The sequence below is a fragment of the Pteropus vampyrus genome, unplaced genomic scaffold (genome assembly GCF_000151845.1).
Source record: "Pteropus vampyrus isolate Shadow unplaced genomic scaffold, Pvam_2.0 Scaffold2, whole genome shotgun sequence".
NCBI classification, from domain to species: domain Eukaryota; kingdom Metazoa; phylum Chordata; class Mammalia; order Chiroptera; family Pteropodidae; genus Pteropus; species Pteropus vampyrus.
The window spans coordinates 28,226,674-28,247,448 of NW_011888783.1; the positions used below are offsets into that span (position 1 = coordinate 28,226,674).

A 20,775-nucleotide genomic window follows, 5' to 3' on the forward strand; every position below is an offset into this window, starting at 1 on the left:
AATGGGAAAAGTACTGCTGGCATAATTAGAGAAAACAAAGCTAGATTACTACCTCAAACCATACGAACACATGCATATATGCACACACACACACAAGTTCTATAATAAATGTAGAGAAAATACTCAAATATATAAAAAGATGACCTAGGAGAGTATTTTTTAACTCTAGGATGATAGAGACATCCTTAAATAAGACGAGAAACCCCAGAATTCTAAGGGATAAGAGGGGCAAACCTATCTATATAAAAACAAAATGTCATATGCCAAAGATGATGCAAATTAAGTTAAATGACAAAAAAAGAGAAAATTAAATATTTGTAACACCTAATACATAATGCATTTAAAATCTCATATAAACGAACTTTACAAAAACATAGTAAAAAATAGATAAATGGTATAAACAAGCAGGGTCATCTAAGATAAAATGTAAACACTAATCAAAATATCAGGAAAAATATTGCTCAATTTCATGAGATGTCACTTTTCCTCTTATTGGCAAACATTTTTAAAGTGGTATCATCCAAGGCTGGAGAGGAGGCAGAAAAAGGCCACATAATGTTCATGTGAGTGTGCTTTACTATAACCCTTTGGGAAAACAATCTGGTAACATCTACTAAAATTAAAAATACATATTCCATCTACAACCATGCCACCTTGAATTGAATGTGCCCGATCTCGTCAGATCTTGGAAGCTAAGCAGGGTTGGGCCTGGTTAGTACTTTGGATGGGAGACCTCCTAGGAATACCAGGTGTTGTAGGCATTTTAAAAAAACAATTTAAAAAAATACATATTCCTCATAACCTTGCAATTCCACTTTTGGATATCTACAGAAATAAAAGTATATGTAAAATATTAATCGCAGCATTATAAACAATTTGAATATCTATCTACATGGCAATATTTTAACAAATTATGGAATCTCCACACTACATGTAATAACTACAATGTAGTTATTAAAAAGAATGAACTGGACCTTGCCTCAGAAGAATATTATATATAATTACGTGAAAAAGCCAGTTGAAGAGCTGGGTAAAACACAAAAAATAACAAAATTAAAAAAACCCCAACTCTATATGGGTTTGCTTGAGCATAGAGAAAACTGGTAGGAACTCAGCAGATCACTGAGATTGGTTACCTCAGGAGGGTGGGATAGAGAAATTACCTATATTTTTTATATTATCTCTTTATATTGTTTCACCTTCTATAAATAAGCACATAGTTTGTAAATATAGTTTGTAAATTCTGAAAATTAAGAAGAAAAATAAAAGGGTTAAAAAAGTAAAGTATTGTTTAAATACCACCAGGACAGATCTTGCTTAAGAAACAGCCCATTCCTAGAAAATGGTATTCTGATGAAGAGAACTGACATTTTTGCTTTTTTGAAGCTATTAAAGTACTCAAGGGAGTGCCTTTCTAGTTACTAGATGGGGTGCTGCCCATTTCATGAATCGCCTAATAAAATCAATTAGATCTTCCAAAAGGTAAATAAATAAATAAAGGGATTCAATAACATTTTAATGGCCTGTAGAGACCTACTCTAACAGTAAGTAACAACATTTACCAGATTCAAAAGTACACAGCATTGGTAAGGGTGTGGAGAAAAGATACTGTGGGAATAAAAATTGGTGTAAACTCTTGGAAGAGTAATTTAACTATATCTAAAAAAATTAAATATGTACCTACCCATGAGCCCATCAGTTCTAATGCTGAGATTTTGGATATAGTTGGAAAAGTACACAAAACCAACCTATCAGATACAATTGGAAACAATCTGACATGCATTAATGAGGAACTGGTTAAATATATTTACACATCTATAAAATGGGACTCCATGTAATTGCTAGAAAGGACTGAAGTAAATCCACATGTACTGATATTGAATAATATCCAAGAAACATTACTCAAGAAAATAAAGTTTAGCTGGGTGTGTGTGTGTGTGTGTGTGTAAAAAGACATATATGATGAATTATATAGAAAATTGTTCTCTTGACATATACTCGGGAAACTTAATTTTGGAGAAAGTTTTAACAATTGGAAAGAAGGACTAGGCATTTGTAGGGTGCCTTACTTTTTATTTTAAATTTTTTAAGGTAAATATTTATTTTACCTTGGGTATTTGTAAATAAAATAGTTTACTCTTATAAAACCACACTAAGACCCTAATTTTTACTATTAGTTAAATTCTGACTTATTAAAGAAGAGACTGTTTTAAGAATGTTTTTATGAAGGTCATGAAATACATGAGCACAATAATAAATATCCTATTTGAAAATATATATCATATAATGAACTGACTGATTTAATGGATCCCACTGCACTGCATATTTTTCTTGCAACTGCAGGACTCTTTAATAAAGAACTGATATCTTTAGAATAGTGCTTCTTAGCTTGCTCTATAGTTTTAATTAATTTCCATAAGCTGCTAGCAAGTAAGAAAGAAAAGACCATCTTATGCTCAATGTAACTACAAAATTAAATCTACATAACCTTTCTTACAAACTCTATATATCAACATATTTTTTTCTAAGTAAAACATGGAAGACGACCCTACACTTAACTTTAAACTATAAATAACGTCAGGCCAAATTACTTAGGTACCATCAAACGGTAAACTTTTCATTTGATAAACTAATAATATTTATAGTCTGAAAGGGTAGTTATTTTTTGTACTGTATAATTTTAATTAGGTATTCAAAGTAGAAATGATTTTTTAAAGTAATAGCTGATTATATGTATATTTACATACATATTTTTATTGTGGCAAAATATATATAACATAAAATTCATCACTTTAACAATTTTTAAGTGTACAGTTCAGTGACATTAAGTACATTCACACTGTCGTGCAACCATAGCCACCATCTATCCCTGGAACTCTTTTATCTTCCCAAATCGAAATGCCATAAACATTAAATAATAACTCCTGATTTCTCCCTTCACCCAGCCCCTAGCAACCACCATTTTATTTTCTGTATCTGTGAATTTGACTATTCTAGGTACCTCACATGAAGGGAATCATGTAATATTTCTCTTTTTGTGACTTTAGGGTAATGACCTCAAGGTTCATCTATGTTGTAGCATGTGTCAGAATTTCCTTCCTTTTTAAGACTGAAAAATGTTCATTGCATGTATATACCACATTTTGTTTATACATCCATTCATCAATAGATATTTGAGTTGCTTCTATGTATTTTTAAAAACCCCAAAATGCTATATCATATTTAAGCCAAATTCTCCAATAAAATCTATATTGAAATACACATTTCTATTTTCTTCTCTATTAGCTTCTTCTGTCAAAATACTATTAACTTTCATGAGGTTATATGTCCTACAGACATGGATGAAACTAATATTAATGGCTTCCCTTCTGTAATTTAAAAGACTAATTTGATTATACATTCATTCTTTTGTTTAAACTTCGAGTGCCTACTATGTGCCAGGTACTGTGGTTGGCAGAGATGAGGAGAGAGAAGGGTGGACACTGAGGGGAGGGGAAAGAGAAAGAGAGAGAGACAGAGAAGAGAGAAAGAGAGAGAGAGACAGTCAGTCAGACAGACACACATACGCGCACACACACACAGACGGATGAGAGAATGCATGCATGAGCTCCACAATCAAACCCAGGAAGGCTGTGTGGGGGCCATGAGAGCAGAGTAGTCTAAATTTTACAGGGAGTTTCTCCTCAAGACAGTGGAGAATTGAATTAAAACAGTCAAGCTGAAATATCAAAAATAAATCTCCATTTCAAGATGCCAAATAAAATAAGCTGCCTAGAAAGTTGGTGAACATGAAAAACTGAGTGGTGCTGATGAGACCATGTGGTTTGGCATCCACTTCTTGGTTGCTTGGTATAACAATGCAAACACCATCTGGCTCACTAGCTGTTGGGTCTCTAAGGTGTGTGAGAGCTTTAATGAACTTTCAAGTCCCATAAAAACTTCTAAGCACAGATTTTGCTCTAATATCACAGAGCAGGTGTTGGCAAACGTTTTCTATACAGGGCAGGAGAGTAAATATTTTAGGTTTTTGTGGACGATAAGGTAGGTCTGTCACAACCACCCACTTCTGCCTTGGTAGTGGGAGAGCCGCCACATATGGTAACACAAACAAATGTGTGTGGCTATGTTCCAATTGATTTTATTTATAAATACTGAAATTTGAATTTCATCTAATTTTCAGGTGTCATGAAATAGTTGTCTTCTGATTATTTTTAAACCATTAAAGATGTAAAAAGTATTCTTAGCTTGACGATGTAAAAGAAAAAAAAAAAAAAAAACCAGGTGGAGAGCCAGATTTGGCCTGTGGGCCAGGGTTTGCCCATCCAGGTCCTGGAGTTTAAATACTTGTAGGCCTCTTTAAAGCATACGATTTGAGGTAGACCAGAACAAAGATGGACGGATCATAGGATTGGGGTCCAACCTGGATCTGAATCTAGGCTGTGTCACTTACTAGCTGTATAATATTGTTTTAACATCTATAAACCACAGTTTAATACGTAAAATAGAAATAATACCCACAGCATAAAAAAGTTGGTGTCGAGTATATGAACAAGATGCTAAATGTTCTGTAAACTGTCAAACTATTTTTAAAGACAGGCATTATAAAGTAAAAAATATATACGTTTAAAAAATATGCCATGTTCTCCCCCATGAGGTTCGCTCACCAAAAATTTAGAGATATATTTTCAATTCCTAAGTAGAGGAGAAAAACATGAAGTAAACTGCATGACAGATAGATGTCCTGGATTCCATTTTTACTAAGCTCTTAGCATTGTATAATGTTATTATACCACTCAGTTAATAATTTTATTTCTTTTACCTTCTGATTCTATTCTGTTCTCAGTAGCTCTGATTTGTCATTTTTTGTTCTAAACTCTTAATCCTCATATAAAGAGGATTCGATTTTATATATATAATCACATGAAGAAAGTAGTGGCCGAAGTACCATTCATGACAAATGACAGAGAAAAATGTTTGCTTCTTGCTACTATCACATGTCTATTTTCTAGTGATTAAACTTCAAAACAAGTCATCTCAGCAAATTTAGAGATTCTCACAAAATTAAAAGGCATAATTTCTTTATATAGCTAGCATGAAGATATCAAAATATTAATGCCAGTGAACAGTACAGGGATGGTGGGTAAATATGTTAAGTTGTTCTTTAATATTCAGGTACTGATTTAAGATGACCCAAAGTCTTTATTCAATATTTCTCATCACAACATATACATATATTGAATCATTATATTGTACATCTGAAGCTAATATAATGTTGTATGTCAAGTACACCTCAATTTTTTAAAAAGAGACATTTCTTCCTTGTGTCTATTTTACAAAAATACTGTAAAACAACTTTTTCCTCTTGTCTTTTGAAGATATTCTGACCAGTAATTTTCATGCCACAACTCATACCTCCAGTTGGCAGATATGAAAAGATCGAACTGAATTCTGGAACTATCTTCTCTCCTTTTAAAGGCAGGAAGTTGATGTGATGAGAGAATGCTACCTCTGAGCTGAATGCACGGTGCAAATGGTCAGCAGACCATCAGGTTCAGTCAGCGCTTTTGCCCAGGCCTGAGGCTCAGGTAAGCAGAGGCCAGTATGCTGGCCTTTACCTGCCTCAGAGGTGCCACTAGCCTTAGTGCCTGGGGCCATGACTGCCTGCATGCATGTACATGTGAGCAAGAAGGAGAAGACTGGGTTCCTTTGGAAAGAAAGGATAATACATTTTGCCAGAGGAGACCTTCTGAATCTATCAGCAGAGTAAATAAAACAGTTACAGATCACCACATGGCAGTCTATGGTTATCCCTCAGTGTCCATGAAACTAAGCTTAAATTATCACTTTAAATACATACCTGTGACACCTATCTTTTAAAATAAAATAATGTATTTATAATGAAAACAAAGCATTTTAACAGTACTGTGTAACGAACGTCAAGAATATCAAATAGTAGGCAAAAATACGTGATTTGGCAAAATTACCATTGTTTCAGCCTCACACACTAAGTTGGTTTGAACAACAGTGTTTTAGAAAGGCACATATTGAGCTGGGTTTAATGACAATGACATTTTCATTGCAAAGTTTGCTGGGCCGATGACTCTAGTCCCAACAGCCTTACACTCTAGGACAGTACACAGAATGGGTTGGATATTTTCTGCTCAATACTCCATTCTCATTCATATGACTAAATATTTTAAGACAGAATACATCAAATTATAACCATTCCCTTACATTTCCTCCTGTGTTTTTAATAAGACTGTATTTAGCACAAATTCATTTAAGGAATTACACTGATACTAGTATTATTAACTATTATTTATTAGGTGCTTATTATAAGCCAGATACTGTACTAATACTTCTACACATATCATAAATGATGAGTAAAATCAATACCCAATGAATGACATCTCTGTGCTAAACACTTCTTAATTTCTACAACCACCCAGAGGGACGTATTATTATTCTTGTTTTTGAGATGCTGATCATGAGTGTCTAAGGTCACGCACCTGGTAGATGATGAGCAGGGACAGAAATGACTCCAGGGTTGGTGCCCTTTATCACTGTCTTTCAGCCTCACACCATGACCTACAGAGTGTGGCAATGAAATTGATTTCAAAGAGGCAAGAGGAAGATAATCATCTCTTAAAAACAATATAACCCAAAGCCATCCATCAAAGGCTGCACTGCCTGGCTTGTTACTTTACTCTGCTGTGATCATCTCCTTCAATTTAAAAACTGTGATTCAGAAGCCTTTCTTTGGCATTATCTAAATAAGATGGCACGACTAAATAGTATCCTGAAGGTCTCAAACAACCAACACAGTTAGTTTCTAAAGTTCCAAGGAAGCAGCTGTGGATGGACAGAATCTAGTTTGCAGCTTTTTAGAGATTATCTCCATAGTTTCCCATCTGATTAACAGTGCCTTATATGACATCCACTCATTCCACAGTAAGACAGTAATGCCTTCAGTGATCTTAACCCTCTTGGGATCACAAATAAGAACCCGTAGGTGAAAGTAGAAAAAGAAGGAAGAACCACATCGCTTCATTTATTTATCTGAATTCTTCCATTCTGAATTTACTATGAGGATTTCTGTTTTTAAACTCATTATTGTCAATATATTTGATTGAGAAAGAAGCTAAACAAGTCCCAGGTGAGACTGCGCCATAGCAACAGGCTTGCCATAAATTCTTTGGGGAGTAGAATTTCACAGAAGAATTTGATTGCCTATTCACACTCTTGATTACAACATACTGAGCTGTTAAACTAAATTGTATGCTATTAGTGTATTGAAAGAACTTTAAAAAATAAACTATCCTGTGTGAAGATACTTTTCACACGTACGTTCACACTGAGATGTGTTTAATTGTATGTAGCCCATTTCCCTTTTATTGAGAAAACAAGAGAGACAGCTTTAAACTATTTCAGAACTTGCCAATGTCACAATGTAGTAACGTGATATATAAGGCATTACTCTTTATCACAAATAAATACTGAATCCTTATTCTGGTTCATAAATATTTGTTCAATCCTCCATTGTGATTATGACAATATAGATGTACATTCCTTAGAATTTGATAAGAAGCATTAAAGTACCTAGAGTTAGGTAAACAGCAGCTAAAGTAACCATGGAAAAAACAAGGTGAGGATACAGACGGCATGGGCAAAATCTATCACAAACATCAGAAAACGAACTCGAAGCAAACCCAGATGAGTCTGCCTTCTCACCATTCATCTTCATGTCCAAATACAATAAATTTAACCAATTTCCCCCATATTTGGCTATACATGGTGTTGGAGACAGAGTTAGTATTTCACAAATATTCAAATAAAAAGGACAGAGGAGCATTCATGAGTTATTTTTACATAACCAATTTTGATATTATGCTATTAGAGATACCCAATGGTGTGTATCAAATACAAATTATTTACATTTGGTTTTGTAATGCATGATATGATGTTTCTGTAGCAGATTTGCCTAATTACATTTTGCTCTTTTATTAAAATTAGTTTACATTTCCTTAATATACACCTGCTGTATAGAAAAGGTGGTGTCCCAGAAGCCCACTGGGCAGGAGGACAGTTGGCTCAATTACAAATAAACTAGACAGACTCCAAAGAAGAAATAACTGACTGAACGATCTCAAACCTTAATTACTTTGTAAGCACTTAAAATCTGTATAAGTCACTTGTTTCCTTTCTTCCATTTTGGCTGAAACTATATTTGGCTTTCTTAGAAGACTGGGAAACTCCTTGAACTTTACTAAATAAGCAAGTACTTATATTTAATTGATTAAACGAGGTTTTTAAGGGACAATTAGAATTTATTAATACTATTAGAATATTCAGGACTATTTCAAGCAAACAAATAGAAAATAATCATAATACAATGTTGCCAGTATTATATAGTGGACACTGGTTGTTTTTGCCTCCTAGCATCTCTTTACCTTCTAAATATGGCATGCAGATTTTCCTGTAGCAAGATCCACTTTCCCTATTCTTGAACCATGTGAGTTTGGTATATTAAGAGTAGGGTTGGACAAAGTTTAGAGAAAGTGACAAGACTAATGAACGAGGCATTTTAAATGAAGATGAAGAATTATTTCTGTATCAGTATCAAGGAAATGAGCTAAAGAACAGAGAGTTTGGATCTAAGAATACAACATATAAAGGATAAGGTCCCTCAATATGAGGATGCCAAGGGACTGCTCTGTCAGAGACTGGATGGGCTGTTGAGGTGGATACTGAAGTCACCTACAGACTCATGGCAGAGGTGACCTGGAGAATCGGCCATGAACTGGGAGTCGAGCCTTCAGTGAATAAGACTGAGTAACAAGAAGGCTGGTGAACAACAGCAATGAGAGAGGATGGTACAGCCAGGCATGAAAGTCTCAGAGCAGGAACGTGTGCAGGGTGCACACGTATAAATTACTGGGGAGCAAGGAGAATAATGGCCTCATTTCCTAAGTTCTAGAAATCCAGAGGTTAAGAGAATAACCAGATGCCTTTGGAGTGAGCTACAGGCGATGTGAAGTCTCCTCAGGGGACAGCCAGGCTGCTATTAGGAAGTGGGGAAGGAGAGATATGAGGGAGATGAGGATGTGGGGTTAGTGGCTGACCACAAAGCAAGAGTTCCAGAGGACATGGAGAAGAGTTTGGGAGGGAGCATAGGAGGATGGGAGTTAGACTGGACAAGAGGACAAACTGAAGGGTAGGATAGGAGATTGCCAGCTAACAGGAAAACCAGACAAGCGTGGACTTCTGGTGATAAGGACAATATGAAGTATGAGAGATTGAGTCCTTAGAGTCTCTAAAAGTAGGGCAAAAACTTATGGATTATCAGGGGGGAAGGAATGTATACGGCTGAGTACAGCCATCCTGTTGACCTTCAGGTGCAGGTATGTGGGTACTCTGTGTTCTAGATGGTTTTAGGCCTCAAAAGGTGAGCTGGCAGTCCTATGTCCCTTGCTGGGACAGATCTTACACTCAGTGTGCAGGTAGTCACAACCTGGCACAGTTAGGGGAACCCTGATCCACAGTGTGATCAGGTAATATCTGCAGATTACTGGACTTTAGAGCCAACAAACAAACAAACAAACAAACAAACAAACAACCCTACTCTTAACATTCCTATATGGCTCTCCCACCAGCAACTCCTTTCTGTCTCCGAGTTTGGGTACTTGATGCATTTGGTAATCTCTGCAGGATATTATATGAATACAGTAAGTAAGTACCCAGATAATATCCTGCAGAGATTACCAAATGCATCATAACTAGAAGGAAGTGGGAAATCGAGGCAGGCAGAATTAGAAGGGCTTTCCAGGCAGAGGGAAGGGCACATGCAAAGGCCATGAAATGCACCTGGCAGGTTCACTGAGGAGACCCGTGTAGCAGGAGCAGTGAGTGAGGGAGAGAAGAAAGACCAGGACAGAGAGAAATCGAGGGACTGATCACAGAGGTCTTCGGGGGCCCTTATAAGGAAGGACACTGGCTTCTACTCTGAGAATGAAAAATCATTGGAAGATTTGGGCCGAAGCACGCCCAAATTTGATTTCCCCTTTAAAAGCATCCCTCTTGAGACTAAAATGTAGACAGGAAAGGGTAGAAGTAGAAAGAGAAATTAGGAGGTTTCTGTGAATTTAGACTAAAAGTGGATGAGGGCAGAGTATGGATCATGGAATGGTTGGCCAATGGAATAACTGGCCAATCTGGACATATTTTGAGGATAGAAGCTCACAGATCTTTTACTTTAAAGAACTTTCCTACCTCAGAATAAAGTCAGCAATGAGAAAAGTGAGGAAAAGAATATTCATTCTTCATGTTTTAGCTTCAATGTCACCTCTTTAAAAAGGCCTTACCTGAAAATCTATTTAAAGTAACATTCACCTACAATGTCCACTCTTTGCCTTTAACAGACTTCTCAAAATCAATTCACATATATAATACACTTTGGGGGTGGGGGTTACTTGTTTAATGTGTGCCTTCCTCCATCAGATTATAAGCCTAACATAGTCAAAAACTATGAAAAGAGAGCTAGGAAAGAAACCATTATTAAATCAGATAATGAGCTAAATTCTAATGATTAGAATAGCTGAATCTGAGTCACAAGCACTATAAGCTCCATGAGGGCAAGGACCATGCATTTAAATTTTTTCTTCTTTACTGTGCTCTTTCTAGTCTTCTACTAAGAGTATGTTGAAAGAATGAATATATTTATCAGTATATTTTTAACTTGAAAGTATTACATAACACTGCCCTTTAATTACAATAATTTTAAATCTTAATTGAAGTCTACCTCTGATTAAGACAGCTAAGATAATTTCAATGTCTTTTAAAGTTCTTTTACTATATACATCTAAAGTCCTCATAAGGTAAATATAAACCAAGGTTAATACCGTTAAAAATTATTTCTACACAAGAGGAAGAATAGGCAGTGAATTCCTTGAAAAATGAATAAAGATTGTCAGATAAGGAAATATATGTCAAAACCAGGAATCAAATTTTTTAAATCAATGAAGCGGAGAAATTACTAAATTGTCTTTTGACAAAAGGGAAAAATACCTAAAAACAGAATCTAGTATTTCCTCAAAATATTTGATGATTCCTAGCAATAACCTGGGATAAATCAAACAAATGGAAAATAACACCAACATTTAATAAAGGCTACCTGCAAAGGGGTCATTTTATTAGTTTCTTATGTCTACTGTAACAAACTATCATAAATTTGGTGGCTTAAAACAACAAAACTTTATTATTTCCCAGTTCTAAAAACTAGAATTTCAAAATAAATTTCACTGGGTCAAAATTAAGGTGTCCACAAGTCCACACTCCTTCTGGAGTCTCCAGGGGAGAATCCTTCCTCGCTGCTTAGTTTCTGGTTGCTGTTAGCATTCCTTTGTGGCCTCATCACTCCAATTTCTGCTTCCACCTTCATTTGCCTTCTCTTGTGCATGTCAAATCTCCCTCTGCTTCTCTTATAAGAACAACTGTGATGGCATTTAGGTTTCACTTGGATAATCCAGGATAATTTCTCCATCTCAAGATCTTTAATCACATCTGCAAAGACCCTTTTTCCAAATAAGGTGACATTTATGGTTTCCAAAGATAAGGACCTGATGTCTTGGGGTAGATTGGCGGGGGGCGGGGAGGAGGGGGAGACAGGGATGTATGGCCACCATTATCATGCCTATCTTAGTCCATACTTTGGCTCCAAAGATTCATCGTCTATCTCACGTGCAGAATACATGCACCCCATCCCAACATCCCCCAAAGTCTCAACCTGTTATAGCATCAATTAGAAGAACCAAATCTCATGTAGATTTCATCAGCTCAAGAGTTCCAAATCTCATCATCTAAACATCTAAATCAGGTATGGATGAGACTCTGGGTATGACCCATCCTGGGGTAAAATTCCTCTCCATCTGTTGATCTGTGAAACCAGAAGGCAAGTTATCTGCTTCCAAAATAAGATGGTAAGGCAGACAGAGGATAACAGTTATGGCATCTCCATTACAAAAGGGAGAAAATGGAAGGCAAGGGAGTCAGTCATTCGGCCCAAGTCATTTCAAAATCCAGTAGGGCAAGGCCTGGAAATAATACCCTGTGGCTTGAGACTCTATCTTTGGAGTCATTTTTCCTTTTTCTTGAAGATTAGTACATAATTGCACCTGAGTAGTTTCATAAGCCTGATTTTTGCCTACAGAATTTTGGAAGCCCAACCGCTTTCTCACATTCCATCCTGCTCTGCCCTTCCAGTCAAGCTGGCATTGTTTCTGCTGATGTAATATTTTCAAAAACCTTGTGGGTCTCCTTGCATTCATGCCATTAAACAAGAGGGTCCTCCACAGATATTTCACGGATAATCCCATCTCCAATACTGTTTTCTGCTGAGATGGTTGAGGGGATCCATGAATCACATACCTAATCCTTCCAGCACTAAAGGTTGTCCAGTTATACCTTTGGGGCTCTCTCCAGAGTACACTTTCCTAACAATGAATTTCCTAATTTTAGTGTCTGTGGTAATCTGGATAGGCTGGGAATTTTCCAAATCATCAAGTTGTGGTTCATGTTAGCATTAGAGTTCCTGCCTCAATATATGTGTTTCCTCTGGCAATCTGCAAGAAACCAGGGTGCCCTTTCAGCATTTTGCTTAGAAATCTCTTCAGCGAAATATCCTAGTTCATTGCTTACATGCTTTCTACACAACTGTGGGAGATAATTAGGCTAAGTTTTCTCCCACTACACAACAAGGATCACTTTTCCTCTAGTTTCCAATTACATATTCTTCATTTCCTTCAGAGCTCTCACTGGAAGGAACTTTAATGTCCCTGTTTCTTCCAAAAGTCTATTTAAAGCAGTCTAGGCCATTTCTACTTTGCGTTTCAAAATTCTTCTGGCCTCTAACCATTAACCATTTCCAAAACCACTTCCACATTATTATAGCGACATTCCCACCTCTTGGTATCAAAACCTGTATTAGTGTTCTATGCCTGCTATAGCAAATTACCACAAATCTGGTGGATAAGAACAATATAAATTTATGCTCTCACAGTTCCTGAGGCCAAAAATTTGAAATTAGCTTCACTTGGCTAAAATCAAGGTTGTAATTTGAGATATTCTCATTTTAGGGGTTGAAGGAAAGAATTTGTTCTCTGCCTCTGAAAGCTTCTGGTGGTTGCTGGTATACCTTGGCTTGTGGCTATGTAACTGCAATTTCTGTTTCCACCTTCACATTGCCTTCCCTTCTGTACATGTGTCAAATCCCAATCTGCCTTTTTCTTATATAGACATTTATGAAGACCATTTAGAGCTGACCTGGATAATCCAGAATAATCTCTCCCTCTCAAGGACCTTAATTTAATTATATCCATAAAGATCTCTTTTCCAAATAAAGTAACATTTGTAAGCTCCAGATATTAGGACCTCATATTCTTGGAGAGGGGAGCATTATTTTGCCCACCACAATCACAGTATAGAGGTATAGCATATTAATTTACTACAAGTCTATCACGTCTATAAAAAAGCGTTAACAGAATTTTGCTCTTTCAAAATTACTTTCTTAAGTTATTACGTTAATGTGAAATACTTATTCTGGTGTTTCCATTTATGTATTAATTACAGTAAATGTAATTAGCTTTGCAAACGATTTTAAAATGAGATCGATAGTATAGCTAAGTAGAATAAGCAATGGGAAATTAGCAAATATAAACAGTTGCAAAGAGTTTTTAAAAAATTTTTTGCAGAAAGTGAAGATTTTAGGAACGGATATGCTTTTATTTTGGAAAACTACTCTTTAGGAAAATATCTGCTTGACTCAGGAGCTAAGGTGAATAAGTGGCTGACATCTCTCTTTTAAAATTTACTTATATTCAGTATACACTCTCGCTCTTTGGGATACAGAAGGGCCACAGGTGATCAAATACCAGATGGGAGAATACTGGTGAGATGGTTTTAGTGGAGCAGCAGGTAGCTAAGTCCCCTCCAGTTTGATTAATTTCCCTGGGAGTGGCTTCACAGCCAAGAAATTGGCTCCCCCGTTTTCATTTGCTGCTACAGGAAAGAAGAGAACATTTAGAGAAGCACTGGTAGTGCTAAACAAATTAATGCCTTTCTCTAATCCAGAAGCAAACAGTTTGGGGTTCTTATGTAGAGCAGCTGTAATGGCCAAATAAAAACTGTGTCTTTGTTAATAGCTTTCACTGCTTCGGTAAAGTTAACCCAAAGACCACAGGCCTGATGGGAATTTTAACGCTAAGAAAGGAAACTGTTCTTTTCCATTTAAGCCTACCAGGCAAACCAGAGTTATGTTAGAGAATGATCATAATACTTAATAGTGAAAAGGATAAATAATGGCCACTAAATAACTATATTTGTAAAATGTTATTCTAAAAAACAATGATTCCTGCAAGTCGCTTTGAATATATGGTTGTATTTTTGATAAATAAGCAGCAAAGCTAATCCTTTGTCTGTTATTCACATCTTTAAAAGGCCAGGTTGCCTACACTGTGAATTCCCAGGCAGGGCCCCCCATTTGTTTTCCAGAAGTTTATAGACTTTCTCTTAAAGTACTCATTTTGTAAACCTAAACTAACAAAGCAACAATAATGTTAAACACTTAAAATATAAATGCCCAGTCCTGCATAAACTTTAAAATCCGCAGCTAGAGAACTTTAGTGATAAGAGTAGTTTCGAACAATTATTTTTCACTGGAACACAGAGTGCTAGGAATTCTCCATTGAGCCCGAGAAGCAGAGTTCATGAATCTGTCAAACTAGAAAGGTCTTATATTGAAAAGATCCCAAGCTGCGACCCTTGCCAACAGTATAGCCAAAGAGGACTGAAAATCACCCCATCAGGGAGTTACAGCCACAGTGGCAAATTGTTTGTTGTGTCACAGTGTCCAAAGACTCACAACTTTTGAAAAATCTTTTACAGAACATTTCCTGGGGTGATGGAAATGTTCTGTATCTTGATTGTGGTTACATGAATGTATTCATCTGTCAAAACTCACAGAACCATTGACTGAAAGGGTACATTTTATTGTGCGTAAATTATATGTAAATAAACATACCTTAAAACATTAACACACATCTTCATATTTTTTTAAGCTGTGACATTTTAACCTACAGGTGCCTTTCTTCTAATTCTGGCAATATTGCTATATATTCACTCATAAATCCACTTTGATGCGCATTATAAATATACTTCTACCTTTCAGGCAACATTTCTCCACATTAATAGATTGTCCAATTTAACTTCTCCTTGGCAGCAGAATAATTTTTCCCTCCTGAGAGATCTATAAATGTACCTTTGGAGCAGAGCCAGAGAAGGAGCCTCAGAAGAGTGAGGTTTTGATCCGCCTGGTGCACCAGACCCTCTTGGTGTTTTCTCTACGATGCTGTGACCATTAGCTACATTGCTCTGAGGTAAAATGCCATTTACATTAGGTTGACTGATTTTAGAATCCTTTTTAAAACCACAGCCATATATATTAGGCATAATCATAAATATTTTTCCTGACCTGGATATTTTGTTTCTATATATTAATATATTTTTAAAATTTTACTGAAGTATGCTACTATATCTTCATTAAAATCATCGTAATTAAAGCAAGAAAACTTTTTAATTTTAAATTTCGTTAATAAATGCAAAATATGGGCACTGGAATATTAACGATCCTTTCCAAACTGGTCAACATGAAAGATTAATTACTGGGCTATGTAGTTAAATCAATTTCTACCTCCTCCCTCTGCTTATTAATACATTATAAATAAGAAAAAAGTTGTCTGTTTTCAACCTCAAATTTGTCTATTTAAAATGAATTTTATAGGAGGATAAAACATGTTTCCTACCCATAAAAAGCTACGAGGTGTTTGAGCTAGTCTCTGGTGATTCTGTCGATATCTTAAATGCAGAGCCACATGTGGAGGGGAGATGATGACCGGCCTTCACTCTTCTACGAACAGGGGGTTAACAGTGACTAGAGAATCTCACATTGAGCGCTGGACCCCTGAAAGCACTTATTCGAAGAATAAGTTCATCTAGGAAATAGCCAAGTGTTGGTGGCGACCAATATAACCCAGGAGATGTGGAGGTCTTACAGCAATAAACAGGTAGTTGCCAATTAGCCCTAACAAACAAATCCTACGTAGGTCTGTATGGACATCTTATAAGTGTCTGTGCTCCTTCCAGGAGCCCTACTTGGCAACCAAAAAAGCCATACTGTTCAAAACTTTAAAAATGACATTTGTACAGAGGGGTAACAGCTAGCAAATGAGCTACCTGGATAAGATTAAGGTATCTGTATGTTGTCAAGGTACAGAAAATACACCACTCAAAAAGTGCTGACATATTATGGTATATAGCATAGTCTGAAAGGCAACCAAAGTTTTTACTCCATCCTGGAAATCATGGTCCAGAGATACCAGTTAGGACATTTTAAGCACAGAAAGGGCCAGAGGGAAAGAAATTATACTTAGATTTTACCTTATTCAAATTCATCTATGTATGTGACGCTGGGGAAAAAGAAAGTCGGAGAAGATGCATGGTATTGATTTGTCCCACTGTTACTATTTTTAACTTGGATCACTTGGTTTAGGTGGCCTGTGCCAGGTTTTTCCACTATAAAACTATTTTTCCCCTTTGTAATTTATAACATCTTGTGAGGAGACACTTTCAGACTATGTAAATAGATTATTTAAATATCCTGTTTCTCATCATACCTACCCACTAGTTTTAGCAGCCATGATGATTGTTACCAGAGACAATTATTACTATGATGAATGTCAAATGTGGGTTCCCCCACCCCCAATTTCATCATTTTAGGATTATTTTCACAAGCAGACATATTGGATGATCCTGAGGAGGGCACTCTATCCATCACATCCCAAGAAATCCTGATCTGGTTTTTAATGCATGAGAGTAAGGCTGCCAGAAGAAGGCTAGATTAACTCCATTAAGAAGGAAGCAAGCCCCGTCTGCCAAAATATCAGGTCTGGTATGTATCAATTAAGTACCAACTCACTGCCAACATTCATTAGGAAAACTGTAGGTAAATAAATGAAGTAGGAGTTAATTTTCTTCTCTCTTCATGGACACGTCTAAGTCCAGTTACAAGAGGTGTTATAAAAACAAGGATGCATCCCTTGGATTAACCACATCTGTTGATCCAAAAAATCCCATATAATCAAATGCATGAACTCTTCACAAGGCAAAAATGAGCCACTGAGTTATTAGGGTAAAACGAAAAAGAATGAACTATGGATGACTTCAGAGGGGCAGGGGCGACGACATCTAACTATCTGTAGGCCCAGCAGTACCCAGAGTGCAGAACAGCACAGGGGAGGGAATGAGTCTAAATATAAATTGGGGAGTGAGGGGTGGGAATTAACTAAAGTACTCATCCCTTAACAGGGGTGTGTCTGCAGGGCCACTGAGAATTTTCCCCAAAACTCTGAAAAATAGTGCAATAAAATTTCAAAGAACTAAAAAACAATACGCTGACTCAAGTTTATTTTTCAGACATGAAATTAAACATGATCCTCCCCTGTAGAAGAAGTACCTTTCTGGCATTACTGGAAACTTAACATTTATGAGGTTGTATAACCTAAAGCAATTTCTTCAGCATTAACACAGAGAAACCAAATACAAATATTAAATTTTTCCACAGGGTTAAAGTTTTACTTATCCACCAATTTTGTTTCTTCATAAGTAAATATGAATATAACTGTTTCAATCTTAAACCACTAAAGCATAAGATGTTATTTCTATAATCCTGGTCCTCAAATAGATAAGTAAGGCTTGATTTTATTAAAACTACCAATACAGGCTTCCTTAGGTTATTTCAATAAAATCGTTTCCTATATAAAGTACTCCACAGACAGTTAACCGTCTGAATCCCTGTCTATCATCCAAAAGACTTTATCTGTAATTCTGGCCGTGGAAGCTTACATTACACACATTCCTCTCGAACAGAAAAATAAATGTTAGGATGAACAAATCTAAAACAAAAGTTTTATATCCAACAACTTCACCCAGCCCCGGCTACACTTGAACGCTGGTCCTTGGAGCCTCCCTGGCTTAACTCAAAGGAGCTTCCTTCTACTCCCAGCCTATTATGTCACCTTGTTTCTAGTGATCGCTGAGACATTTGCTCAAAATTATTTGGCTGCCTAGTACAGAGCTGCATGCTGGAAGTACAAAGAAACGTCTGCCAAAGAATCTGTGCTTTGCTGAAGCTCAGAGTCTAGTTTAAGCCAAATCATATTGGGATTCTAAAAAAACATTAATATTCTTTACTTTGAAGTCAACTTCGTTGAGATATAACTTACATGTAATAAAATACATGCATTTTAAAGGTACAGAGTTTGATGGGTTTTACTAAATGTACATAATAATGAACCACAACTCCAATCAGATTGAGTGTTATTCTCCAAAAACTGCCTTACCTCCTTTCCAGTACTGCCCCTCTCCCTACTTCGCAGCAACCATGGTTCACTTTCTATTGTTATAGATGAATTTTTCCTGTTCTAAAATTTTATGTAAATGGAATAATGTAGTATGTACTCATATACCTGATTGATTTTAACTCAGCAAATTTTTGAGATTCGTTCATGTTGTTTCAGTAATTTTTTTCTTGTTGAGCAGTAGGAAGATAAAATATAATTTGTTTATCCATTCATCTACTGACAGACAACTAAGTTGTTTTAACTTGGGGATACTGTAAATAATAGTGCTATAAACATCTGTATGCAAGTTTTTGTGTGGACATATTTATTTCACTCATTCCTGAGTTATATCCAGGAAAACTGCTAGGTCATATGATAAGTATATGGTAAACTTTATAAGAAATTGCCAAGCTGCTTTCCAACATGGTTGTATTTATTGCACACTTGCACAAGCCAAATAAAAGGGGGGGAGGGGGTGGTAAGAACCACCTTGGCACAGGTCATATAAAAATAGCTAATGGCCTAAATTTGGCTATCGTTTGCCAATTTCTGCTCTAGAGTTTTCTACATATAAAGTCATGTCTTCTGTGAGAAAAGAGTTTTTCCTTTCCAATCTCTGTGCCCTTTTTTTGCTTGTCTTATTGTACTGGCTAAAATCTTAGAGGGGAAGTATTTAGTTTTTCATCATTGCATTATATTTAATTATCTCTAGGTTTGTCATGGATACCCTTTATCTTAGTTTGTTGGAGACTTCATCATCAATGGGTGTTGAATTTTATCAAATGCTTTTTCTTTATCTATTTGGATGATAACATGGGTTTCCTCCGTCATTTTATTAACACAGTGAATTACATTGCTTAATTTTCAAATCCTAAGCCAATCTTGCATTCTTAGGCTAAACCACATTTGGTCATACCGAATTAACTTTTTACATGTTGTAGGATTGGAGTTGGTAATATTTTCTAACAAATTTCTGCATTTATATTTATGAGACATACTGATTTGTAGTTTATTTGTAATATTTCTGCTGGTTTTGGTATAAGAGTAATGTTATATGTACTATTTTTCAGGTTCTTTATTAGTCAATTTTCTCCCTTTAAAACATGCAAAGAAAACAAATTTGCATTTCATAAGGTCTCATGATAAAATGCTTGAAACATACTTGCTATATTATAAGTAACTATCCTGATTGAATACTTACCTTTTAAAAGTGAGTTCAAAGTTCAAGCCAGATGATTGGTCAGTTTTAAAGGCCATTCTCTCAATGGCATGCAATATTGTCTGTGGCTACCCTGTCACTGGGAAGTCGGAATGCTAAGTCAAGTGCCTTTTCTAAAAATCACTCAGTGTCCAGTGACAGAATTAACATTGGGGGGAAAATAAAGGGGCTTTGACTTACTCTAGCCTTGTGCTTTATGATTCCAACCCATCTTTTACCTTTTACACCTGAACTTTGATATTTCAGCCATTTCTGCATATGTTCCAAGCCTATGTTTTTACCATCTCTTTATCTGTAAATCATACCTTACTGCTTATTATCCATAATCTATCCCCACCCCAATACTCAGCATGCTGTTTTTCTATTCCTATCTTCTCTCCATCCAGTTATACTGCCTGAGAGGGAATCTTTATTTCTCAAAAGTGAAATCAGGATGGATCTGACACCTCACTTGGGCTTGCCCACTGCTTTTTTTGGTTCATACTCTATAATGTTATTTGTCCCAACAAAAATTTCACTTTTCTTTCCCGTATACTGATGTCAACCAAACTCTCATATATCTGTGACTACTTACAAAAGGAAGATTCCAAAAGTAACAGGTAAAAATATGCAGTGCCTATAGTTTTTGCCATTTAACTATCTTTACCTGAGCATTTCATGTTTGTGGATTTCTCTGAATGCAGTAATAAAAAAGACAGTTTTCAAGGAGAGTAAAACAAAAATGAAAAAAAAAAGCTGTTTGAAAGAGAGAAAATAAAACTAAGAAAAATAAATTGGGAAAAGAACTTTAAATGGCACTCTAAAAGGCTGATATTTGAAATTATTTTTTAAATTATTTTATTTAATACCAATTAGATTCTATCACATAGTATTCTCTACTTAAACAAAATTCAGTTCAAATAATCACAGAATAGTGACACTAACTCAGTAAACATTTAAAAAATAATCTGAGTCAAATGTAGAAAGTTTTGATGAATAATATCCAAATGTCAAAGGACTTCCTATTATAAATGATCAAAGAAACATCAACTTAATCTGAATTTACAGTTAATTTTTTTAAGATTAAAACCAGCAAGAATAATCCAGTATCTACTTCAAACAAAAATA

General features: G+C 35.9%; 1 protein-coding gene and 1 pseudogene across 1 annotated transcript in view; one reads left to right on the top strand and one right to left on the bottom strand.

The window, feature by feature from the left end:
- Positions 1–20,775, bottom strand: part of PKP4 (plakophilin 4) — a 245,270-nt gene that overhangs the window by 125,355 nt on the left and 99,140 nt on the right. The gene's annotated exons all lie outside the window — the stretch shown is intronic.
- LOC111739342 lies at positions 637–761 on the top strand (annotated as a pseudogene).